Genomic DNA, 27,651 nt, shown 5'->3' with positions numbered 1-27,651 from the left:
TGGTGTGATGAAGCACCGAAACAGCTGTAAGCCGCACAGACTTACATAATTAATACGAGTAAGTCCGCTAGTTAATCACTTATATTCAAGTGTTAAAAGTAGTGTATGCCAGATTCAAAATGGATTAAAATTTTAATTGCATCAGATGCAAAGGGGAGGCAAGGAGAATAAGAGGAACATAATGATAGCAAGGAAAATACATGAGAATAAGAGAAATACAAGGAAAAGACAAAGAAAAGCAATGGTAAGACAAGGAGAACAAGAAAACGCGAAGAGAACAAGGGGAAAGCAAGAAGGACAATGGCAATACATGAGAATAAGGAAAACACGAGAAGAGAAGAACAAGGAGAATACGAGGAAAACCAGGAGAGTGCAAGGGAATACATGAGAATAAGGGAAATACAAAGAGAACAATAGAAATACGAGGAGAACAATGGGAGTACGATAACAAATGGAATACGAGGAGAACAAGGAGAAGAAGGGGAGCACAAAAAGCACAAGGGAAATACAAGGACAAAAAGGGACGGAATTGTTTTTTTGTGTTAAGTCAATTCCCGAGTTACCCCACCCAATACCTAGTGAGGAGAAATGCTCAGTTCTGTGTCAAAAAGTGAGGATTGCAGACCAGATTACAATCGACTCAAAGTGACAGTTTCTAAGTCGTTTTTGCCGCCGTTTTCAAGAAGATTCATCTAACTTCTTTGATTGCATTGTAACTGTGGACGAAACGTGGATCCATCATTACGATTCAGAAGCAAATAAACAATCACAAGGATGGAAACACTTTTGTTCTTCGCGTCGCAACAGTGGCGGCTTCTCAAGGGGGTTGCAGGTTTGTACACCCCCCAGTAATGTTCCTAATCTAATTTTTTTTTCTGCAGCTGGCGTCTTGTTTTGTACATCTGCAGGAGCCTTCGAGCCTCTTGGTTTGCAAAGATGTTGAAAACCTAGGGAAAGTAGTTTATAGAGATGTTCGGCTAATGCGGGGACAGGGGGGTTAGAGGCGTGGTCTACTGCGTTCCTCATTGAGAACGGTTTGTCGCACTCCCTGGCATGGACATCAACGTCAGTGCTGAAGAAACTAAATTCACTGGGAAAGTATCTGTTTCAACTAGACATTTGTCCGAAGTAATAAACATGGAAAATGTATTCATTCGGCTTGTGCAACGAACAGTCGCATATTTCGCACATTACTTTCTCAATCTACATGCACACAAATGGCACAATACATAAAGGAGCTTGTATTTTGCTTTAAAGTTGTAAGAGTTGTCGTTCTTACAATAAATGCTGCTATCTCCCGACAGCCTACGAAAGCTGCATTTGAATTTTATGAACGAAAACGTTGGACTTGGTACTTGGTAGCATTCTGATGACGATTCTGTGCTCAAATGTTTTTCATGAGGATAAATCGCAATATAGAGAGCTACATCCGCGACCCCGTCCACTTTTGGACTTATTAATTGCATATAAATAAGCTTTATATGTATACGCCCTCAGGTATACACGGTTTTAAACTTTAGAGTAGCGCATGTTTAACTCCTCTTCGATATCCATTGTGCACCACCATATTTTCAAACCACCAGCCGCCACTGTGCCGAAATTAATTTCGCGTCAAAAATCGGCAGAAAAGGCCCTCACATAAATGTTTCGGGACAAAGAGGAATAATTATGACATATTGCTTAGAGCAAGGTAAAAATATGATGAGAGCTTCGTGGGGGGGGGGGATGTGAAAGAAAATTGTGGTGAAATTTCCAAAGGTGTGCTGAGAAGTTCCTGAAACCCATATTTCAAATGCAATTTTGTATGAGATTTATCCAAATTCGACTCAAAATCAATACAGATATCGATAGAATCCAGTAAAATTATAATGAAAACAACATAAACTCATTTTATTCATATTATGGACTTAACTGGTTTTGGACACAAGATCCACAATTATATTCATTTAACTGCGAGGTCATATCGTGACTGTTGGGAATGTTACACTCAAAACACTGACTTCCTTTTTGCTGTTGTCTACCAGCCACCATGAACAAATATGGATTCAGGTCTACGAAACAGAATTTGTATCTTCGTTGTAGTGAAAGTGGAAACCAACTTTGCATTTGCCTCAACTAGGTTCCTAGTTATTTAAGCTAGAGGAAACTACTAAAAATTCTTGGATTTTTAACCGGGACCTCCTGAAATGGGAGTCTAGTGTTTTTACCACTGAACCATCTGCTTTGGCCTTAATTTTGTATTTTATATCAAGAAATTACTACATTACCAATTTCATAATGAAAAAAAATATATATATGTTTACTCTTACCATTATCTACAACATATGAAAACTTATATTTATTTCTCTTGGATGTTAGCTTTAACAATTGTTCCAAGAGACGCTGACGAAGACACAATACCAGTATTGAAACAATGCCATCTGTCATACAAGATATATTACCTTTTTAATAATTGTAACACATAAAGTTTTAAGATTTTTTTTTTTAAGTTTGATGGCTTATATGGAACAACTGGATAATACGCACGGCAGACCAATATCGATAGTCGACTCTACTCGCTGGCCACTAGTTACCGGGCCGTACCGAGCCGTATCAAACAAAATATAATCGAAATGGTGGTAGTCAAATTCGCGACTATATTCTTAAATAATTCACTCCATTAGTCAAGTTCAAGGTTTTATGTAGTACAACGGCGGTTTTTTGAATGCATTAAAAGAAAATGAAGATGTAATAAGATAATAAACTAGGTTATCACAAGGAAATTAACAGGAAAAAAGGTGTGTTTCACGGAATACAATTAAAATGACGGAAAGTAAATTTCCGGTTAATGTTCGCCAAAGCGTAAAGTACGTAATTATGACGGCGTTGCTGTTTTATTTCTGGCCTATAGAAAATACCCAGCCTTTTACGAAAAAAAATTTAAGGACCATGAAATTATTCACCGCTTTCATTATAGGCCTATTATTTTTTAACAATATTACGAATCAAAATCTGTCATATTATATAATTTTAACTACTACATGGACGAATCAAATCAAGCTAATCTAACCAAAGCTAACCTAACCTAACCAAAGCTAACCTAACCTATCCTAACCTAACCTAACCAAAGCTAAGCTAACCTAACCAAAACTAATCTAACCTAACCAAAGCTAATCTAACCTAACCTAAGCTAACCTAACCTAAGCTAAGCTAATCTAAGCTAACCTAACATAACATAACCTTCGTAAATGCAAGGCCTGTAACCGGAGCAAGAAGGGATCTCAATCATTTAATCTGCAAGTACACACAAAAATAAATTCAAGTAAGGATCACGCTCCCACTGCATGAGAAGTCCGCGCATGCGCTACAGCAAAACTGTTTCTGTCCCGAGCCTCTCATCTAAGGCACTCGTCATAATTTACTCGCAATATTTACGCAAATACACATTGTCGCTAACAGTGGTGCTATCTCTCAATAATGTTCAGAACGAAGGAGGTAGACAGAGAGAGAAAAAATTTCTCCCGCCAACTACGCCACACACCAACGTCATGTTCTTATGTTGGTGACATTGTGTATTTACTTAAATTTGGTGGTAAACGTAACGGCACGGTTCCAAGTGACCGTGCTAATTCTCCAGTATAGCGGCTTATATTGAGATGTCAGAAGGCAAATGTTTAAAACCATAACCCTCATTAGAGGTGGTATGGGTAAGTTGTTAGCCCATGGAAATATTTATTTATTCCACACAATCACCTTTTAATATTATACATGTAGCACATTGGTCATAAAGCAATCCTAAACTTTTCTTGGTCCTCAAACCACTCTTACACAGTACCTTACTTTTCAAATCCGAACACGTCGAAAGGTAACTTGAAAAATAAAATGTTAACAGATTTTCAGTCAACACCAAACAAATCCTATATGTATATACGTAATTCAATGTACTTTTTTTTCAACCCAAATTAAACAGATCAATTTTACTCATTGTCTTGGGAAAACCTTTAGCCTATATAAATGTCAGTAACCTAACCCTACTTCTCTTGAGAATACAAAATGGTTCTGTTGTGTAGAGGACAGTGAGGAGAGTAACTCACCCCTTTCACTTCTTGAGATAACCAAAAGGATCTGCTGTTCACAGGTGAGCAATGTACACTTGTCTCTTAACTCTCTAAAACCCACTGATCATTGTCTTTTGTAATCTCTGTTCTAGTACAATGGCTATTGATTGCATTACCCGAGAGAAATGCACCTAAATGTGTGCAAAAAAAAAGTCAGAATTCAGCCCAAAAAAAACTTTTTTTATAAATAAAGCTATGAAAAAAAAATTATTGCTTACTGTATGTATTAAATTATTCCTAAATTGCTTTATATTGTCGTAAAGTTTCATGTAATTGTATTATTAATATTAAAAATACAAAGGTATAATTGAGGAATTAAAATGTGTCCCAGTGAAACATACAGCAGAGTCCGTATAGGTCAGTTTCTATCTGATGCTTTTCCACTTCACTGCGGGCTAAAGCAGGGAGATGCACTATCACCTTTACTTTTTAACTTCGCTTTAGAATATGCCATTAGGAAAGTTCAGGATAACAGGCAGGGTTTGGGATTGAACGGGTTACATCAGCTTCTTGTGTATGTGGATGACGTGAATATGTTAGGAGAAAATACACAAACGATTAGGGAAAACACGGAAATTTTACTTGAAGCAAGTGAAGCGTTCGGTTTGGAAGTAAATCCCGAAAAGATAAAGTATATGATTATGTCTCGTGACCAGAATATTGTACGAAATGGAAATATAAAAATTGGAGATTTATCCTTCGAAGAGGTGGAAAAATTCAAATATCTTGGAGCAACAGTAACAAATATAAATGACACTCGGGGGGGGGGGGAAATTAAACGCAGAATAAATATGGGAAATGCGTGTTATTATTCCGTTGAGAAGCTCTTATCATCCAGTCTGCTGTCCAAAAATCTGAAAGTTAGAATTTATAAAACAGTTATATTACCGGTTGTTCTGTATGGTTGTGAAACTTGGACTCTCACTCTGAGAGAGGAAAATAGGTTAAGGGTGTTTGAGAATAAGGTGCTTAGGAAAATATTTGGGGCTGAGAGGGATGAAGTTACAGGAGAATGGAGAAAGTTACACAACACAGAACTGCACGCATTGTATTCTTCACCTGACATAATTAGGAACATTAAATCCAGACGTTTGAGATGGGCAGGGCATGTAGCACGTATGGGCGAATCCAAAAATGCATATAGAGTGTTAGTTGGGAGACCGGAGGGAAAAAGACCTTTAGGGAGGCCGAGACGTAGATGGGAGGATAATATTAAAATGAATTTGAGGGAGGTGGGGTATGATGATAGAGACTGGATTAATCTTGCACAGGATAGGGACCGCTGGCGGGCTTATGTGAGGGCAGCAATGAACCTTCGGGTTCCTTAAAAGCCATTTGTAAGTAAGTATAATTGAGGGCCGTTTTTGCAAAACTTGCTAACTGAAAAAACTAAATTTTACAGGAGAGACAAAACACTATAGTAAGCAAGGTTTGCTGTATCTCTCACTTATAGAAGAAAGCAAGTTTTGGAAAAACGATCACACTTTGACACACTACAATGGAGAGAAATAACCCAATTTTACTAAGACGCTTTGGACATCATGTAGAGGCCTGCCTTATGTTAACGAATCCATCAAAAATCTCAATTTTGCAAATTTTGCAGTTAGCAAGTTTTGCAAAAACTGTCCTCAATTATTCTAGTATTTCAGCTCTCCCACCAGCCTTCTAACTATTCACTGTCCTTAAAAGACAGGAATTGCTCATTGCTGTCACTATTGAAAATCTTTTGTACTCCGAGAAAAGTTTTGAGCCGAGTTGTAATGAATTTTGTGTGTCGTTGACAGGTTGGGAGGCATGACTGAAGTCGGGAGCTGTCGAGGGACAAGATGCTGCCTGTCGGAGATCTGCTTTGCGTCCCGCCCGGCCCAAGCAGTGCCACCGTCGTAACTACCAGAGCCAGTAACATTGCGGAGCCCACCTCTAGTCATCAGCAAGAAATCCTCTGTATTATAAATAAGAGATTGGGGAATCTTAGTGCATCGCAATTCACTGCATGTGTAAATTATTTATGTAAATTGTACATATTTTTGTTTTAAAAGAAAAAATATTGTATCTGCAGGTCATGACTCTAAACCATTGGTCAGGAATAATTTAGTTTGCTGTTCTTCATTTTGACATTTTGATGAGTGGTGATTTTATTGCATGTTTTATAGGTTGACGCAGAGTCATGAGACGATATGGATTTTTAATTTTAATTTTTTTTTTGTAAGCAATGAAATGGAATATTTCAGCAGGCAGATCTCTTGACGGACGGCCTTCTCGTCTGTCGAATACTTTTAAAAAGTGTAAAAATGATAAAAAAAGACTACGCTGTGACCTTGTGTTACATTAGCTTTCAACTCTTCAAGAGCTGATTTGAGTTTCTTCTGCAAATAGTGCTTGGAGAAAGCACATCAAAAAAAATCAATTCTCCATAACTCCTATGGAACAAAAAAGCTATGAAAGAACAAAAAATATACTGTAAAGAGTTTTGGTAGGGTGAAATGTAAAAAGGAAAAAAAAAAAAAAAGGAATAATTTTTCTAAAAAATGATTATTAGACAAAGGTGGCACTTGTAATAAAGAGTTTGGAAAATTATGTCAACCATTGTAGAAGAATGTGAACCGGTGACTGAGGCGAGTGCAAAGTGAACGTTACAGCACGTCTGCGGGCACAGATCTCTCCAACCAAAATATGGTGTGTCCCTCCGTTCTCCCGCAGTGAATGGGAAACAACAGAGAGAAAGAACATCGCAAAGCATTCAAAGAGTACAAATTCTGTATAAGTCCCCGATGATAATGGGAACTTCTTATGTTTAATTTTTCCCGTGGACTTGAGTTTCAGCAGGTAGCAGCCTGGTGTTTGAGCACTTATTTTATTATACTAATAAATTGTGAGACAAACCGGTACCGGGCACCCGATGAACGCCTGCCTGTCCACCGGGCGTGCTAAGTGCTGAAACCCTGTGTTCCAGTGGTAGAACTGAGCCTCTTCAAGTGTAGCAGTGGTGAAAAGGTGTGAGTGTGTGTGTGTGCGCGTGCGTGAAGATGTGTGAGAGAACCAGGCAAGGGGTCATTGTGTACCGTGAGGCATGGCAAAGTAATGTACATTAAGTTTGGAGTGGGACCTGCTCTTAGTCTCCAGCTGGGCCAGCTCTCAGAAATCTCTCTCTCTCCATCAGACATGCCTTAAGGTTTTAATACTTCGATCGGCGAGCTGGAAACTAAGTTTCCTCTACGTGCAATAGTGGGTTCTGCCCCGCATTGTGAGAAGATAGAGTGACATATATGTCATTAAACCCACTCATATTAAGGTGAAAGGTTTTGTTGTAGAATAGGTTCTATTCATGTACAATAAATAGCAGAGTAGTAGTAAGAGTAACAGTAACGCAGTACCCACTGCTGCCTAGCAGTCCCCTCACAACCCAGTGACCGAGCTATAAGAGCCACGTGAACACTCGGAAGGCAGAAAGAGGCTGTAGGTTGTCAGCTCTTCAATGTCTGCTTCTCTTAGCCGCAAAAAAAGAAAAAATACAAAAACAGAATAAAAAACTTACCTAACTACCTTTCTGTGTCAAAAAGAGCTTGGAAGATTCTTCACAAACTAAAAAATAATAAAACAAAAAAATACATAGGAATATATGTTACTGGAAGCACTACCAATTTGGTCCGAAGGTATCTTTAAAATGTGATACAACTGGAAAACAAAATACATTTTTGTGTAGATTAATTTTTTCATGCAAGTTTCTGTGTAGCAGCAATATGAATTGATACAGTATTGTGAAATTTTTTCACCTCTTCCTGTTAGATTAATAATACACTTTTATGGTGGTTTTTATTACATATCTTGTTTAGGTTTTTCCCAATTGGGCAGTAAGTTGCGCCCGGTTAATTCTCAAAACATCTTGCTGCTTTTAAGTTCAGACTGGCTTCCCCACCAGTTGTGACTGTTTGTGGATGCTTTCTGTGATTTGATTGGTTCTCATGTCTTGTATCCCTTCCTGCGATTGGCTGCTGGACTGAGTTAGAGGGTAGAGGCCTCAGTCCCTGCCTGGCAGTCACCTCAATGACATCTGTCCCAGTTTTATGGCTGTATGAGAAAACTTATTGTACATATTACTTGTAACTATTCATATTGCATCATTGTTTTGTTCTTAATCATTTTCTTGATTCTACAGAAAATAAATTTGTGTATTATTATAGAAAAGTCTTTTCATTTATATCTATGCTGTACTGTACCTCTGTGTATCCTATTTTCTGTTTATATTCTCTTTGTATAAAGTACAGAAAAAAACTGTAATGATTATATAAAATTGAGCTTTTTTGATTTCACGGAAATCAAGTAGAACACAACATTGGAATGAGTATAAGTGTGCATGGAGTTTACATTATGTCACGTGTCCTTCAGTAGACAAACTGTTCACAAACACAAGTAACACACACTACAGGGTCACTCTAAACAGGTTTATTACTCCTAAACAAATACAGTATACTGCAATGTTTGTGATATTGTTTATTTTATTTGTTTATGAACATAAGAAGCAAAGTCCAGTTACAATGTTCAAGACTCAAATTTACATAATTTATAAAACATAAACAAGAAAAACGAAATATAGTCCTATTACAAACAGAAGCAAAATAGAAAAGAGAGAAAGGAAAAAAGAAATTTAAAATAAGTTGTGAAAGTAGCTTGAAATTAACTGATAATAATATTCTGCAAAATATGATAACAAATTATTCTGTATTTAGAAAATTTCATATTGAAAATATCAACATTCAGATGAAGTTGTTATTTATTGTATAGTTGCAACATTTGGAAAACTGGAGAATTTTTGTATGATTCAGTATTCGCCCTTGGTATGAAAAATAAATTTCGAAATTTTGTATTAAGCTTGGGTACATATAATGTTATACATTAAATTATAAAATAAACTAACACAGTTCAACTTATTGTTAATAATTTATAAAGAAAGTTTAAAGATTCACAATTTTATCTAATTTGCAAACTAGTAAAATTGAACTATGCACTACTGGAGGGTGCATATTTTGAGATTATTTCAACTAATTGAACTATGCACTACTAGTTGAAATAATCTCAAAATATGCACCCTCCAGAATGGCGTACGAACTCGCGCGAGAACCCCTCCTTATAGAGGAACTACGAAGCAGACTCATGCTGCCATCTACCGCAGCAGAACTTCGACTACGCACGGTCATTCAAGAGAAGAAGGCGAAATAGAAAGTGACTTCTATGGAACGGATGCGATGATCAACCGCAACTGGACAGGGCCGAACAGCAAGTTACGAAGCGCCATAACAAGGCTAGCAGTTCACGGTTCACCACAAACTGTGCAGAAGATCAGAGTACCACGAACCTTCCCCCGAATGTGTGTGCAAACTGTGCAACGAAGTGTGTCCAAAATATCATTTTAGTAAATGTGTGAATAGAACGAAGTCACTGGTGGAATATAGTAAAGAGAAGTAACTCATACCAAACTAAATTGCACTCCTTTCTTATACTAGTTGAAATAAAGGTGCCTACAACAAGTGTACGAAAGTACAAAAGTGAGTTGAGGAATTCGGAAGACAGTATGTCTGAATAAGTGGCGACATAATTATGTGTAATGTAAAACTGACATGTGTTCTAACAGATGGTGCATATTTAAAGCAGTACTATAATTAAAAAAATAACATATAAACGATTTGAAATTGATAGAAAAAAGTGAGTCTGATGATCTACCTTCAACTAGTAATTCAGTGCCAACGGACGAATTTAGCAGAGATCTGTATGAAGTGATAGTGCATACCAGCATTCCTTTCAACAAAGTTGAGAACAACTACAGTACCTTAAATTTTTTGTTGAAAAGTACACTTGTACGCGAGGACAGTACCTGTGTTATGATAGTACGGTATTTTAAGTTATATTTTACAGTAAAGATTATTGTTGTTGTTGTTTTCTAATGCCAGGCGTTTGACAATAAAGTCATTTGACCTCTTGCACTCCAATATTTTTCAAAGATATTATCATGACCAGCCACTGAAGCACAGATTTAGAGGTGTTCCGAATCCATTTCTTGGTTTGAGTTGCACAATGGGCAGTTAGGGGACTGATATATTTCAATTCTATACAGGTGTTTGGCTAAACAGTCATGGCCTGTTGCCAATCTAAATGCAGATACAGACGATTTGCTTGATAAATCGGGAATTAACTGTGGATTATGATGCAGAGAGTTCCATTTTTTCCCTTGAGATTGTGTTATCAAATTATGTTTGTTGAAGTCGAAGTATGTAGATTTAATAAATCTTTTTACAGAGTAATATGTAGATTTAGTAACAGGTCTGTAAGTAGCAGTGCTGCCCTTTTTTGCTAAAGCATCCGCATTCTCGTTTCCCAGGATTCCACAATGGGATGGTATCCATTGGAATACAATTCTTTTATTGAGTGGTGTTAATTGAGAGAGCATTTTAGTTATTTCTGCTGTTTGAGATGAAGGTGTGTGTTTAGAGACGATTGATAGAATAGCTGCTTTGGAGTCTGACAATATAACTGCATTCCTAACTTTACTGATGTGGCATAGAAGATTCCTGAGACTTTCACTTATTGTAATATAGGCTTTAACATTAATTCATTCAGGGCAGTACCTGTGTTACAGTTGTACCAGTGTTTTAAGTTAATATTTTACAACAAAGGTTATCGTAATTTAGGCTTAAACATTGCATTAAAAGTGGTACCTATGAAACGGTAACATTTTAAGTTAAAATTTTACATCAGAGATAATTGTAATATAGGCTTAAACATTTAATTAAGAGTAGTGTCTGTGAAACAGTAACTTTTTAAGTTAAAAGTTTACAGCAAAGACTATGTTTATTCTTGTGCAATACACAACACGGTCCTACTCCTGAAATCATGTAGTGTTTGTAGTTCTTGATGTGTGAATAGTCTATATCCATCGTACAGCACTTTGCACCAACACACTTTGTCAAGTCATTCCACTCATTGCACAGACTCTGTACTCACTTAACTTCAAAGACTAGTGGCTAAGATTCTGGTCTCTTAGTTATAAATCTAGACTGAGGACTTACATGCTCTTAAATATGTACTAAAGATTTCAAAATGAGCCGACTGTGAAACACTTCACTGCACACTTATGAGTTGAAAGTTTTATTTTGAGGTTATTGTTATTATTTTTGACTGAAATTTTAATGTTTACTATGACTTTATTTGATTTGAGGCTATAAAAACTTTAATTTTATCAGATAATTTCTAACTATACTTTTACTTAAGTCATGATTACACTCTTTTAACACAAGAACTACAGGGCTGTCATTTTGACTGCATTTAATTTTTTAACGCTTTATTACGAAAACATTTTTTATCCTACATTACTATGAATTTATAGCTTTTTCTGAGTTGTTTCATAGAACATTTCGGCTATTTAATATTTATTTTTCTTTTATTAGTTTTGTATTTGTCGCAGGGGCGGCTCTACAATAAGAACTGCAGAGCTGCAGAACTGCCATTTAAATGGACCTGAAAAAATTAAAAATGTAAAACGTGCTTTTATGTAATCTACTTCATTATTTCATTTATTTTTCCAATTCATTCTTCTTCTATTCGAGATTTTACTGTCCATAGGAGCCTTCAACTGCTCGAGAATTTTAGCTGTAGTGTACTTTTCGGATCTGTGATCAGCAGTTCCTGAAGCTCAACGTAGGGTAGTTGGCAGCAGAAAACTGGTTTTCTTCACCGTCCCATAAGACTGCATTAGAGCTGCAACCGAAGCAGCTCTCTCCGAATATACAAAAGAACCGCCAACACCCTCATCTCTTTATGACCTGCGTTAGGAGAACACATAGGCTTCTGGACTACTGTATATCATTACAGTTCCAGTGTGTTATAGTACAGTGGGTGGTGTGATGTGATTAGTCAGTGTGTCTAAGGAAATGTTTATATTAAAAATGAATGAAATGAAAACCTAATCGACCAACCTTTTTCGAAATTAAAAGAGAAATTGCATGTTAACTTAAGAAATTAGGACGACCTACACAAAATTTAAGTATTGAAATTTCTGGAAAAAGTCGAGGAAATCATGTAGCCTACTAGTCATTTTAATACCGAAATGTGTAATGGAAACGATTGGTTTTTTGCTGCACTCATGAAAACGCTTTCTGTATTCTGTTTAGAGGAGAAAATACATGGACAAACACCGGAGTGAAGGATTTAGTTAATTTGACTTACAAAACTAGAAAAGCATGTGGGGCACATCTCCACTATGTGACTAGTTGTACCAGGTGGGAGAGGTGTAGCACACGGATGGCTGGAGTACAATTTCGGGTGCACAGTCAACTTCCAGAAGGGGCTGTAATTACACGCATTATCCGATTTAGATGCAATAAACAGCATGCGTTTGCTAAATACACTATTTTTCATGCAGAGCTGCCAACCTTTGTAACCGCGGGCTGCTACTAATTTGTCGGCATGTATACCTAGAACAACTGCAGAACAGTTGGAATGACTGTCGTTACTTAAATGTTTTTATAACAGATTTCATAACGAGTGTTGTGTCAGTAATTCAAACTTATAACTGAAATCGCATAGCCAATAATGTACTGGTCAACTTCAACATGACTGTGCGCGTTTATATTGCAAAAACAGTGCATTTGAATTGTGATCTGGAACAGTGAATATGTCACAGCTATCACGGTTGTGCAGATCAAAGACTCTCTCACATAAAAACCTGTTGAAAGCTTCGAAAGAAATTTGTGAAGATAAATCGGATGTTGAAGATGTTCCAAACGTAGAGGTTGTGACAAAAAATAGTGATATTTTCTCAGACGAAGACTACCGTACCATCCTTCAGTTGATGCATATAGTAGCAGTTCGAATGATGAAGATTATTTGTTTCGTTTCATGTGAAAACCAAATTCTTGAAGGTAACATTATTATTATTATTATTATTATTATTATTATTATTATTATTATTATTATTATTATTATTTATAGTTTATGTTTTATTAGTAAAGTTATTAATTTGGCTACATATATTCTCATACAGATGCTGAACCTGGACCAAATGGTAATTACAACTTAGATCAGAGGCCACCTACCCACTCTGCAAAGAGAATATCACCTACCAAAACTAGATCAGCAAAATGCAGAAAGGGAAAAACAGATAGATAGGAAGCCAGTCACAGTTCGTTTTGAAGGTCAAATAGTTCAAGGTAATATAATGTTGTTGTTGCTACTACTATTGTATCATTAGCAATTTTATTAGCATAATTCTAAATTGCATATATTATTATCATACAGATGCTGAACCTGGACCAAGTAATATAGACAACATAAAGAACCTCCTAAACCTGAGGAAAGCAAACTCAATGTAGGCAGGGTAACCGAGATAGGGAGTCACTTCCTGAATCAGGATCAAAAGTATTGGACAAGGATGGCATCACAGTATGGACTGTACAGAATTTTGGTGTCGTTTCTCTGGGTAGGATCACCCAACAGAATGTACCGGTACTGAAAGAGAAAGAAGGACCTACAGCACATTCAAAGCGACAGGTATGTAACGATAGTGTTGCAAGTAGATGGCACCTACTAGTTGATGAATCTATGTCGAAACATACTTAGACTTCAACAAACAAAATTTGATAACACAATCTCAAGGGAAAAAATGGAACTCTCTGCATCATAATCCACAGTTAATTCCCGATTTACCACGAAATCGTCTGTAGCTGCATTTAGATTGGCAACAGGCCATGATTGTTTGGCCAAACACCTGCATAGAATTGAAATATATCAGTTCCCTAACTGCCCATTGTGCAACTCAAACCAAGAAATGGATTCGGAACACCTCAAAATCTGTGCTTCAGTGGCTGACCATGATAATATTTTTGAAAAATATTGGAGTGCAAGGGGTCAAATGACTTTATTGTCAAACGCCTGGCATTAGAAAACAACAACAACAACATATAAAGAAATGTACGGAAACTGAACCAAGAAGAGTTTTGGGAAATGTTTCATGGAGTTTGACCTTACAAGAATCAGATGCACTTATAGCTTTATTATATGCTTTAGGAGAGACAGCCGTGGAGGTAGATGAACTACGGTAAAAAAAAAATGGGGGCCGCCATTTTTCAATGAGACAATGGGCAGAGATAGATTCTGAGAAATACTTAAATGTTTGTGTTTTGATGTGAAGAGCACAAAGGCACAACGTTTGTAAACAGACAAATTTGCACTGATATCAAGTACGTGGGATAGGTTCATTGAAAACTGCCACCTATGCTTCATCCCCAGTGCATATATGACTGCAGATGAGCAACTTTTCCATAGAAAAACAAGATGCCCATTTCTGCAATACATGCCAAACAAACCCGATAAATTCGGAATAAAGTTCTGGCTGCTTGTAGATGTTGACTCTAAATATCTTTGTAATGGGATCCCTTATCTCGGCAAAGTTGAGCAGAGACCAGCTGACGAAACACTTCCAGAGAATGTTGTCATGAGGTTAGCAGCGCCATATCTCAATAAGGAAGGAACACGACAAAAGATAATTTTTTCACTGCAGTCAAATTTGAAAGTAAACTGAAAGAAAAGGGTACGGTACTAGTCTTGTTGGTACTATGAAACGTGAAAGAAAAGAAATTCCTAACACCGTCAAAACAATGAAAAATCTTCTCTACACATCAGTACTCTTGAAGAACGAAGATGGTACCCTCACAGTTCATCAAGGGGGGGGAGTCATTCTGTACAGTACCACGCATTCCGATGCTGAAGTGGAAACCAGTACTAAACGACTTTCTGAGACAATCCGTTTCTACAGCAAGACTAAAATTGCCGTAGACGTTATAGACCAGATGGATCGGAAATATTCAGTTCGTTCCGGGATACGTCGATGGCCAGTACATGCTTTCCACAACATCCTTGATCTAGCTGCCATCAACTCTTGGATTGTTTTCAGGTGTGTGACAGGACAGAAGATGAGCCAGAGAAATTTTATTTTCAACTCGCAGAAGTACTATGCGCAGAGTATGTTGAATCCAGAAAACAATCATGCAGGACAGAAGATGAAAATGGAGTCGAAGAGGTAAAGACTTGCAAAAAAGATAGTCGAAGACAGCAGTGGCAAATGGAAATATATCGAAACAAGACAAATGTACATTGCTACAATTGTGGCAAGCATGTTTGTGGATCCTGCACAGAAAAAAGTGATAAAGAAAATAGTTTGTTTCAAATGTAAATAATAGAAAGACTCCATAGCCATGTTACTAAGTTTTGTAAGTGATCATTGCATTGTATTTCAGATCATTAATCAATTAATATTGTAAAAAGATCATGGAGAATATGTCTACAACTATTAACATTACTTGTATGGTTTGTAAATAAAAAAAATATTAGAATTACATTATTATTATTATTATTATTATTATTATTATTATTATTATTATTATTATTATTATTATTTTGTGTAATTCCAGTATTAAGTTGCGTTATTAAAATAAAAATTAACCTTAATCACATGATATTGGTGCAATAATGTGTTTAATATTAAAAGCTGTCAAAATGATCGCATCCACTGTTGTAGGTATATAACCAGTGTTAAAACACTTTTATATCATTGAAGAATTGTTAAGTTATTTAAAATAAATAACAACTTCACTGTGTTAATATTAAACTATGGTGGTACTTTATCTTAATTGACTAGCTTCGATGTGATGTGAATCATATTCTGAATTCTAGTGAAGTCCCACACTATCTCCTGACTTCCTGTTTTTGAGTATGTGTTCTGAAATTTAATTGAGAATTGGTGATATGTTATGGACGTGTTTTTGATTTCGTATTGTTCTACAGTATCGAGTTTGTGGCTTCTCGGTTGAATGTGTGTGATTTACATTTGACGCAGTGGCGGTGCGTCAATAAGAGCACGTGAACACCTTGTTTCCATTAATGCACGACTAGTTTTATTATTTGATACCGTATTGACGTAGTGGGGATGTATAATATCAGAGTCGAGTATTTTAAACTTCCCGCATCTTGCATAAACTTCTTATGTAAACTTGGCAACATCCGTTCACGTACAAAGCCGTGCTCTTTTCGAGTTGGTTACAGGAATTTCACGCATGCGCGGGAGAAAATTGTCTTTAGTTGGCCGCTTATGACTCGTCAAGAGCACAAAGTGTTAAGTGAACATGAGTATCTATCCTACAGATGTCAGGTCCATTGATGCCTATCGTTCACGTGCTATATCTCGAGGAGGAAATTTAAAAGCCTGTAGATGTCAGCATCTGACTGTAGGAACGTTTACTTACGTGTACAGTGCTGCTACGAGAGTGTAGTTTGTGAATTACTATACTTCAGTGTCGGCATAATAGCATAATTTGGCTTTCAAACACGTGCTGGATGACTGTGGCGGTGGTATGAATTTAAGTATCTGTATGGCAGTGTATAATATTTAAGAATAATATTTACTGGCATGTATTTATAGTAATCTATGCGCATGGGATTACAGTACTGGTATAGGCTATAGTGTATCAGTGTGTTGTGAATCAAAATATATTACTGAACACACCCGTTTGTAAATAACGAGACCATGGTATGTATTCATTTTTAACAAACGTAAACAATGAACTCTGTTCAAGTAATTTTGAACAGTAAAGAACTGGGTAAACTGGCTTACCAAGAAAAATTGGAAATAAAAAGACTGAGTTTCATTATTATTATTATTATTATTATTATTATTATTATTATTATTATTATTATATGTTGTACGGTTTTTTTTCGATAGTGAAACATTGGAATCATGACATTTCATATTAGACTAAATGTACGATTTCAAATTCTCTTCGATTTTGGAACCACAAAATTGTGAACACATAATATTTTATCACGAGCCACTACTGATTTGACATGTATGTCCGTTTTTATATTGCTGTAGTTGTGGTTGGTAAGTTTGTGATGTATTCTGCATTCATTGGACAAATAGGAAGTTCTTTTCAAACATGGTACAATGAAAATGTCATAGCCATAGCCAAATTACTAGACATCAGATTTAAATGCATTAATAGGTAAGAGAGTCATTAAATATACGATAGGCCTACTAGAATGGAACTGGTGTCCATTGGGAGGGTTTCTAGGTCTGATTCACAAGTTTCCGGAATGTAGGCAGTTAAGGCCGTTAACAAAACATTGTCAGAGATGTTTTGATAACGTTGCCGACATTATATGCTACGTACACGTCAGCATGTGATATACAAGATGCATGCTGCCATCCTTGATTTGACTACTGTTAGATTTTATAGACTTGTAAATCAAGTGCAAAAACCCTTCCAATGGGCACTATATTCATTCTACTATACTGAGTGACACTCTTAGCTATTAGTGCATAAAAATGCGATATATACAAATCACAAAACAATTCAACCAAAACTACAGCAATATAGAAACTGACATGCAAATCCTACAGGTTCAATAAAAAATTCAGAAACTCGACAGTCTTGAACAGAGGCGCCAAAACATTTTACCATGAGGGGCCAATAATTACTCTAGTGATTGACCTCAGGTCGCATTACAATGTACTTAATATTTAAAAAAACGCACGTGTAATTTTTTTATAACATTACGATAAAACAGACTATAATCCTACATCATAATATTATATAACCAGATTTCTCGGTGTTATAGGCTTTGACGGTAACAACTTTTGTCAGGTTTACTATACTACCATCTAGTTACATAAGAAGTCACGTCATAACCCCCATTTGAATTGCATTAGCGACTGTACTGCCATCTCATGTTCGTTTACAGCGGACGGGTGGCGATCCTGACGGTTGTTCTCTTCAAAGTGCAACCGATTTTAACATAAGAATGAGCAATCTATATGTGATCTGGGCTATAATCAAATTAATTAATTCAATCAATCTTCTTAATGTATCCAGCTGTTTGCTGATAACAATAAAGTCCACTATAGTCCACTGTAGTCTATTCAGTTGTTGTTTTTCACGAGAAATGAAGGGTATTTTGATCGCTGTTCATTATAGATGCCTGTTGCTAGTAGCCAGAGGTGGGGGTGTAGTCAATATATACTGCAGGGCTGTGTCTTCTGCAACTGGTACTGATGATTTTAATTTACTTCTTTTGTGGTTTATATATGGACAGTATAGAAGAATGTGTTCCAGATCTTCATCATGATTATTACACCACAGACAAGTAGGATTATCAGAAAGTGAAATCGATGTAGATACAATTGAGCGACAAGGTGACCTGTTCTGGCTCTTGTTAAAAATGTTTGAACATGTCTGGGCAAGTTTTTGTACATTTCCAGGTCATTTGGTTTCTTTTGTACAGATTGTAAAATTTTTCCTTTGTCAGAAGAGAGCCAATTGTTGATCCATAGGTTTGTAAAATGAGACTTTACTGAAGCAAAAGCACTGGATAGAGATATCACTTGAAGAGGTCGTGGTTGCAAATATGTTGCCTGTTTTGCAATATTATCGACTTTCTCGTTTCCAGGTATACCACAATGACTAGGTATCCATTGAAATGTTATTTCCTTTTGGAGTTCTTTTAGTTTACTTAGTTGTTTCTGAATTGGAATAATTCTATGTGCATATATGTTTGGTACATATTTAATCATATTAAATATAGCCCCCTTGGAGTCAGTAAGTATGCAAATAGATTTTGCAGAAATTTGAGTAATACACTGAAGAGCAGCATCAATAGCTAGCAATTCAGTGTCAAGACTGGAGGAGGATGAACATGGTATGAAATAACTTTCTTGATATTTTGGAATATAATACCCTGCTCATGATGTCCCATTATTAGGATTTAGAGATCCGTCTGTATAAATTTGAAAGTGATCCATTATGTGCTGCAGAGTAGTTCCATGGAATCTAACTTAAGAATGTATTGGGGATAATTTTTGGAATGATTTCCTGGAATTTGTATGCCATGTTCTGGAATGACCCATAATTAATTTTATAAAATTTGGATTACTTAATTTTTTAAAATACTTAAATAAAAGGGCATGTATAATTAATTACTCACCTACTGAGAAGTGTGAAACTGGTGTTTTGAAGATAATAAATTGTCGAAATCCGGTCTCTGCTGTATGGTACTCAGAAGTAACACGTCTTGGAGATGCTCTATTTTAAGCTTGATCTTAATAGTGATTTCTGAATTGAAGAAAACAAGGAAATCATACGCCAAGCTTGGTTTTTCACGTTTGTTTCTCTTGAATTTATCAAAATCATGAGAGTGTGTTGTCTCGTAATGTCTTTTAATATTATATTTCTTCATTACAGCTATAACATCGTTGCAAATAACACAAATTACTTTGTTTCCTTGCTCTTTCACAAAATAATTACCGAGCCAAGATTCATTATACTTTCCACACTTTGCGTCGTTTCGAAAACATTTTGCACTTAAGTAAACCTGACACCACACTACCACACATTCAGTGGAGCACTGACAAAGAATGACAATGGAAGTCGTAGAGTTTGTGGATAAAGGAATGTAAGGGATGAATGACCTATCGTGTGGTGACTGATCGGCCTGCCTTGGGATAGGGGTGGCCTTGCAATGTCTGCTAATCAACAAACTCCAGTCACAGAGTCGCATTCGGTAAGATTCTGCTCACTCAGTGAAAAGAATGTGATGGTCTTCATTTTCCAAGAAGTAATGGTTACAGCCTTCAAACTTTTTTTTCGAGTCATGCACAAAACATATTATACTGCAGGAAATTGAACTTTATAAAGTTCATGTTGAATCTTTCGTACACTACTTTTAACACTTGAATATAAATAATTGATTAAATGGCGATCTTACTCATGTTAATTATGTAAGCATGTGCGGCTTACAGCCTACAGAGTAGGTTCTGAGGATGGTGTCGAATAGCACCGAAACAGCTGTAAGCCACACATGCTTACATAATTAACACGAGTAAGATCGCCATTTAATCAACTATTTATTTTTATAAAGTTATTTAAAATCAACGAATTAATATTCAGATCATGGCGGGCCACTGAAACGATCATGGCGGGCCATATGTGGCTCGTGGGCTGTAGTTGGGGCAGTCTACTCTAGAACAATACGAAATTTATAGACAAACAAAAACACACCCATACAGCCAACGTCATCCAGATCACAGACGACGTAACCACATCGAAAACAATAATGCAAACCAACGGCGTATTGCAGGGGGACCCATTAAGCCCCCTACTCTTTAACATTGCAACATATACGATGTTGTTCAGATAATTAAACAAGAGGCGGAGGAAGCCAAAATCTACATATACACAGATGACATGGTCATCGGATCGAACTCCACACACACCTTGCAAAGAGCAACCAACCAACTTGAGAAGTGGGCACAGGAAAACAAAATGGAAATTAACATGGAGAAAACGGTACAGATGACATTCCGCAACAGAGGCCGAGAAGCTAAGGAGGACAGAATATATATAGGATCAGAACCTCTCAGGACAGTTAACAGCTTCAAATACCTGGGTCTAACTCTGCAAACCACCGCCAGGTCATTTAGAATACACATAAAATCCCGAGCAGCAGCAACCACAAAAGCCATGTATGACATCCAGGCGATATCTAGAATATCACTCAAAACCGCCATGGCCTTGTTCAACGCAAAAATAGTTCCCATCGCAACCTACGGAATAGACCTCATCTGGGAAAAGCTGAGCCTAAAAGACTTAATGACTCTGGAAGCAGTGAAGTCACGATTTCTGAAAGCCACCTTGGGTATCTCCAAATACACAAAGTCGAGACTAGCATACGAACTCGCCAGGGAACCCTTCTTCATAGAAGACCTACGTATGAGGCTCCCATCTACCGACAGCTCAAAGAAACTTTTACACGAAAGGGAGAAAAAGAAAAGGGACATATGGTTGGATTTTTATACAACAGAAGCCATGACAAACAGATCCTGGGCCGACGCAAATCAAGATCTCCGACACCTAGTGAACTCAATAGCGGTGCATGGATACCACCACAAAATATGCAAGACCAAGTGCTTCCACGAACCTGGGAACAACTGTGTGTGTGAACTGTGCGAGCAACCGTGTGACCAATACCACGTAACCAAGTGCAAGAAACGAATGAAATCCCTGGTAGAATTCTGTGAAAAATGAACAAGGTGAACAGTTAGAGGGAAATCCTCGGTAGAACATTGAGAACAAACAATGTGAGCAACAGAGTGCAAAGTTCAATCTGTATCTTATGTAGCTTAACTACCTTATGCACGACTTGTGCGCATTTATTCTATTATTAAAACACACCCATAACACATCTTTTATCTCTGATTGACGTTCTTGCTACATCTATCAGCCATTAGTGTAATATGTTACTACTGACCGACCAAGTGGTTATGTCGTAGGGTCATCGCAACGAGGGAAATTACATGACAGTTATTTACTTAATGGGGCCCTTTTCTTTAAATTATTTTAAACAGTTGTATAATATTACGTAGATTAAAAAGCTATTAACCATTCAACTAATGAAACATAGGACAACAAAAGAAATGTCGGATTGAAGAAGACAAGTAATGTAGATTATTGCAGAGATAGATACTTGACATATGAAGGTGGTGGTGATGGTAGCGGTGGAAATGTAACTCTGTAATTATTTATTTTTAATAAAAAAAAACCTGTGAGGTCATCACACAGTCCACCCTATTTAAGTATTGCACCAGTATGTCGCCAGCTGTTTCAATATTAAAAAAAAAATTAATTGCATTTAAAATGTCGTTTATAACCTTCACCTTGATTTTGCGACCTACTGTATAATTTTCAGTATCAAATGGTCTATGTTGAGTACAATATAATATGTGGGAGGACGTAATCCTGAACCTAAAATAGGTTTGAGAGAAGAGGAACCAAAAACAAGGAAAACATTTGCACGGTAAACTTTTGTTGTTAATTATAACATTAAATGACAATGAAAACAATACCTATTAGACTGAAAAGTTATCAAATGAATTTATAAAAATAAATAAATATTAGTGAAGGTAAGTATTTTACAAATTGTATGAAGTAAGATTCCTTAAAAAAAAAAAAAACTGTCATGTATTCAGTTTTAGTCGCTATAATATTAAATCCATTTTCAATTTCGTTATTGCACCCAAAATTCAAACTTACATGAACATTACAGATTCAGATGGCTCTAAATTAATGGGTGTATTAAACCAAGATTCTGGGTACGCCATTTACAAAAAAGTTTCTTACTGAAGAAGTTGTGAATTTGTTATTTGTGTTTCTATAACTGACTCATGTCATACTTGGAATCCAGATCTTGTCTCATTTATTTTAGGAAGAATAGTACCTGCAATCCTTTGGGTATAGGATATTAGTACTATTTTAAGTAATTACGACTTTCATACATTTATATTTATATTTAGATTTACAATTTATATGTACATAAATAATTATTTAAAGCAAAAATAAATCTAGACAGTTTGTAGTTGAAAATAGTAGTTGATGCAACAAATCTTGTTTATATCACCACACTTGTTTATAATATGCTCATCAAAACAAAGTGACATATTTCTAATTTGTGACCAAGTACAGTTCAGTTTGTTATTTAGACAAATAAACCAACAATGTTAATAACAATTCATAGTTTCGTCCATTATATTTGTCAAATTAAACTTATTTTCTCTTAAACAATATTCATTAAAATAGTGACACTCAAAAGTAACTTGTTACAGTATAATCACATTATTTTTGGGGCTTTTTATACCACATCTACAAACATACATATGAGAAAGGTAAATTTCAAGTTTTGGAGTTGTGATATAATTTTTAAATTTCCTCGTCCCTTCAGTCAAGGAATTAACGTTATATTTATACCCTATTTTACATTTAGACAATAGAAGAAATAATAATGCAAAGCAGTTTATAGAATACAAAAGTTAAGAATTAAAAAATTGTTACTGAAATATGATTTTATCGATTACCAGGTTGCATATGAAAGTAGGAATAATATTTGTGGACTTTGAAAAAATAATAACATATGTACTATTGTACAATTATCGGACATTTGGTACAATTCATATCATCCGATTGCAGCAATGATCCATTGACATTTGGTACAAACAGAAAAATCCAGTGATATTGGTACAATTCATATGGTGGAATGTTGAAAAAGGTCCAGAATATTTGGTATAATGGTTATATTTGGTACAAACCATTTGTTCTAATGTTGAAAAAGGTTCAGGATATTTGCTTCAACGGTTATATTTGATACAATTCACATGGTCAAATGTTGAAAAAGGTTCAGGATATTTGCTTCAACGGTTATATTTGATACAATTCACATGGTCAAATGTTGAAAAAGGTTCAGGATATTTGCTTCAACGGTTATATTTGATACAATTCACATGGTCAAATGTTGAAAAAGGTTCAGGATATTTGCTTCAACGGTTATATTTGATACAATTCACATGGTCAAATGTTGAAAAAGGTTCAGGATATTTGCTTCAACGGTTATATTTGATACAATTCACATGGTCAAATGTTGAAAAAGGTTCAGGATATTTGCTTCAATGGTTATATTTGATACAATCCACATGGTCCAATGTTGAAAAAGGTTCAGGATATTTGCTTCAACGGTTATATTTGATACAATTCACATGGTCAAATGTTGAAAAAGGTTCAGGATATTTGCTTCAACGGTTATATTTGATACAATCCACATGGTCCAATGTTGAAAAAGGTTCAGGATATTTGCTTCAACGGTTATATTTGATACAATTCACATGGTCAAATGTTGAAAAAGGTTCAGGATATTTGCTTCAACGGTTATATTTGATACAATTCACATGGTCAAATGTTGAAAAAGGTTCAGGATATTTGCTTCAACGGTTATATTTGATACAATCCACATGGTCCAATGTTGAAAAAGGTTCAGGATATTTGCTTCAACGGTTATATTTGATACAATTCACATGGTCAAATGTTGAAAAAGGTTCAGGATATTTGCTTCAACGGTTATATTTGATACAATTCACATGGTCAAATGTTGAAAAAGGTTCAGGATATTTGCTTCAACGGTTATATTTGATACAATCCACATGGTCCAATGTTGAAAAAGGTTCAGGATATTTGCTTCAACGGTTATATTTGATACAATTCACATGGTCCAATGTTGAAAAAGGTTCAGGATATTTGCTTCAACGGTTATATTTGATACAATTCACATGGTCAAATGTTGAAAAAGGTTCAGGATATTTGCTTCAACGGTTATATTTGATACAATTCACATGGTCAAATGTTGAAAAAGGTTCAGGATATTTGCTTCAACGGTTATATTTGATACAATCCACATGGTCAAATGTTGAAAAAGGTTCAGGATATTTGCTTCAACGGTTATATTTGATACAATTCACATGGTCAAATGTTGAAAAAGGTTCAGGATATTTGCTTCAATGGTTATATTTGATACAATCCACATGGTCCAATGTTGAAAAAGGTTCAGGATATTTGCTTCAACGGTTATATTTGATACAATTCACATGGTCAAATGTTGAAAAAGGTTCAGGATATTTGCTTCAACGGTTATATTTGATACAATTCACATGGTCAAATGTTGAAAAAGGTTCAGGATATTTGCTTCAACGGTTATATTTGATACAATCCACATGGTCCAATGTTGAAAAAGGTTCAGGATATTTGCTTCAACGGTTATATTTGATACAATTCACATGGTCAAATGTTGAAAAATGTCCAGGATATGTGGTTTAATGTTCTTCTGTCTGTTGTTTCAATACCTTGCATCTAGCAATGAAGCCATTAGCATTCGTGTATTCCAATATTTCTGGGCTACAGTGTCTTCTGTAGATAGTGCATTGCAGGTTTACAAATATGTTGTTGTTTTCTAATGCCAGGCGTTTGACAATAAAGTCATTTGACCTCTTGCACTCCAATATTTTTCAAAGATATTATCATGGTCAGCCACTGAAGCACAGATTTTGAGGTGTTTGAAGTGTGTACTCATTGTTGCATTTTCTGCAATTGACTGTACGTCGGAAACAAACACAAATATAAATTTGCAGTTTTATTGAGTTTCACAAACGAAATTTTAAGTCATAAATAGCATGGCAGAAATAATTTTTTTCACAGAAACAGAAGCCAATGTTACATCTTAGTGGGTAGCCAGTTGTTATTTTGTCATTTATATAGGGCCTTTATTAAAAATAAAATTGGCCCAGAAACAATACCTTGTGACGTGCGTCCACGCCTGTGGAGTAATGGTTAGCACGTCTAGCCGCGAAACCAGGTGGCCCGGGTTCGATTCCCGGTCGGGACAAGTTACCTGGTTGAGGTTTTTTCCGAGGTTTTCCCTCAACCCAATATGAGCAAATGCTGGGTAACTTTCGGTGTTGGACCCCGGACTCATTTCACTGGCATTATCACCATCATCTCATTCAGACGCTAAATAACCAAAGCTGTTGAAAAAGCGTCGTAAAATAACCTACTAAAAAAAAATGTGACGTGCTTAATTTTACATTTTGAATATTACTAATTGATTAAGGATTTGTGTTACCTGCGTTCTATTAATTAAATATGATTTAAATAAAGTTATATATACCGGTTCAACAAGTTTCAAATTAGAGTGTGTTAATTGGATTTTTCACAACAACATGGAGCTTTAAAATGCAGCTTTCTCAAACCTTTAAATTTTGAGTTGTCTCCCTTTTGAACTGAGCCATATATATGTACTGTAAAAAGTTTTTGGACTTCTTTATTGGTCCAAATGCGTTGTACCAAATATACTGTGCCGACCATATGCATTGTACCAATTGTCTCTGGACATTTTATCGTTGGACCATATGCAGTGTATCAAATATACTATACCAAATGTCGCTGAACTTTATTGGCATTGGACCATTATACACTGAACCAAATGTATGCTACAGTGTGATTTATTTAAAACGTCACTATTAAAGCAGCAATTTAACTGCCTGCAGTTATGCTAGTCATTGCCACTAATTTTTATTATATTTAAGAAGTAGCTATATAAATATACAAAGCTAATGAAAAGAGATTACAAGCAGCCGAGATGAGATTCATGAGGAGAACTGCAGGATGTTCTTTACTCGAAAACCGGAAAATTGAAGACATCCTGGAGAAACTGGAAATTAATCTCTCTCTCTCTCTCTCTCTCTTTATTATAGGACTTTTTACAGTGCTGTAATTTTTTCCTCAACCAAACAATGTCATGTTGTTCATTTAATTTTTTTCCTCCATTGTTCCCTATCTAATGTATCTGGATCTTGCAGTCCTTTCAGTTGCATATTTATTCTTACTCCATCCATCCAATTTTCATTAGATCTTCCTTTCCTATTCCTTCCTTCTGGTTCCCATCGAATGATTCCCTTTGGTATTCTTCCATCTTTTTAACTTGTCCATACCAATTTAATTTTAATTTATTGGTCTGACCCAATATTTTGGGTTTGCCCTGCGGCACAGAATAGCTCACAATAAAATTTAAAATGAAAAATTATATAAACAGGTTTCAGACAAAATTGATTAAGACATAAGAAAAAAAAATAGAACCAAGTATAATTTAAATTGAATGTACACCATAAAGATACTGACGAAATATCGCTACAGGAAATTTTATTATGGTGGTAATCTTTTTATCTGTTTATAACTTCTATATCTTTCTCTACATTCATTATCTGCCTTATTGTTGTATTCCTTATCATTTCATTTCTTGACCTCCTAGCTTATCTCCTCCAGAAGTCCATTTCAGTGGCTCTTAATTTTCCTTCTAGTACTCTATTTACTATCCAAGCATTATACTCTCCACTATTGTTTTATAAATTATTTTCTATATTAGCCAAAATGTTACTACAGCACTCCATACTAATGAATGTAGTATTTCAGTAGCTCGTTTTCCTTGTCATATTCGCCTCTCAATTTCTAGTCTTGATGATCCATCTTGCTTCATTACTGAGCCTAAAGTTTGTAACTTTCTTAATGTTGTGCCCTTCAATTTCATTTTCATCATTACTTGCAGTCATGTATTCAGTCTTCCTCAGGTTCATTTCAATTCTCACTTCCTGTACTCTTCCTGTAATTTTCTGCACATATAATCACCATCTTCATTGGTGCATCTCGATTACTGATACAGAACTTTTAACACTATATTACTTAGGAATATAATATACAGTGATTACTTTCACATATTAATATTGAATTAAGTTTATAAATACCTAGTTGACTAGTTTCAGTTTGGGAGCCATCTTCAGAACTGGTGGGATCTTTGTGTCATCTGGTGTCTTCATTTGGTTTGCTAGGGGTACGTTTTGTGTGTGTGCGTGTGTTCTTTTTTTTCTTTGAAATTCAATTGTGTGTTAAGGATTTGTTGTGGGTGTGTTTTTGTCTATCTGTATATTTCGTATTGTTCTAGTGTGTTTAGTTTCTGGTTTTTTCGATTGGATATGTAGAATTTCCATGTCTGTGTCTATGTTGCTGTAGGCATGGTTTGCCTTTGTGATGTGTTCCACATATGTGGAAGTGTTGTGTGATTTGGTTATGGCTGTGATGTGTTCTTTGTA

At 35.8% G+C, this 27,651-nt stretch overlaps 1 protein-coding gene across 1 annotated transcript in view; it reads left to right on the top strand.

Annotated features, from left to right (window-relative positions):
• LOC138715523 (max-interacting protein 1-like) overlaps window positions 1-6,641 on the top strand; it is a 258,359-nt gene extending 251,718 nt beyond the window's left edge. Inside the window, exon 4 of the mRNA XM_069848588.1 lies at window positions 5,882-6,641. The gene's annotated coding sequence lies outside the window, so the exon portion shown is untranslated. The remainder of the gene's footprint in view (window positions 1-5,881) is intronic.
• Window positions 6,642-27,651: the final 21,010 nt, after the last annotated feature.

This window comes from Periplaneta americana, chromosome 1 (assembly GCF_040183065.1).
Source record: "Periplaneta americana isolate PAMFEO1 chromosome 1, P.americana_PAMFEO1_priV1, whole genome shotgun sequence".
NCBI lineage: Eukaryota > Metazoa > Arthropoda > Insecta > Blattodea > Blattidae > Periplaneta > Periplaneta americana.
Note: the sequence above shows the minus strand (reverse complement) of the source record. Positions and strands in the feature narration are given on the sequence as shown.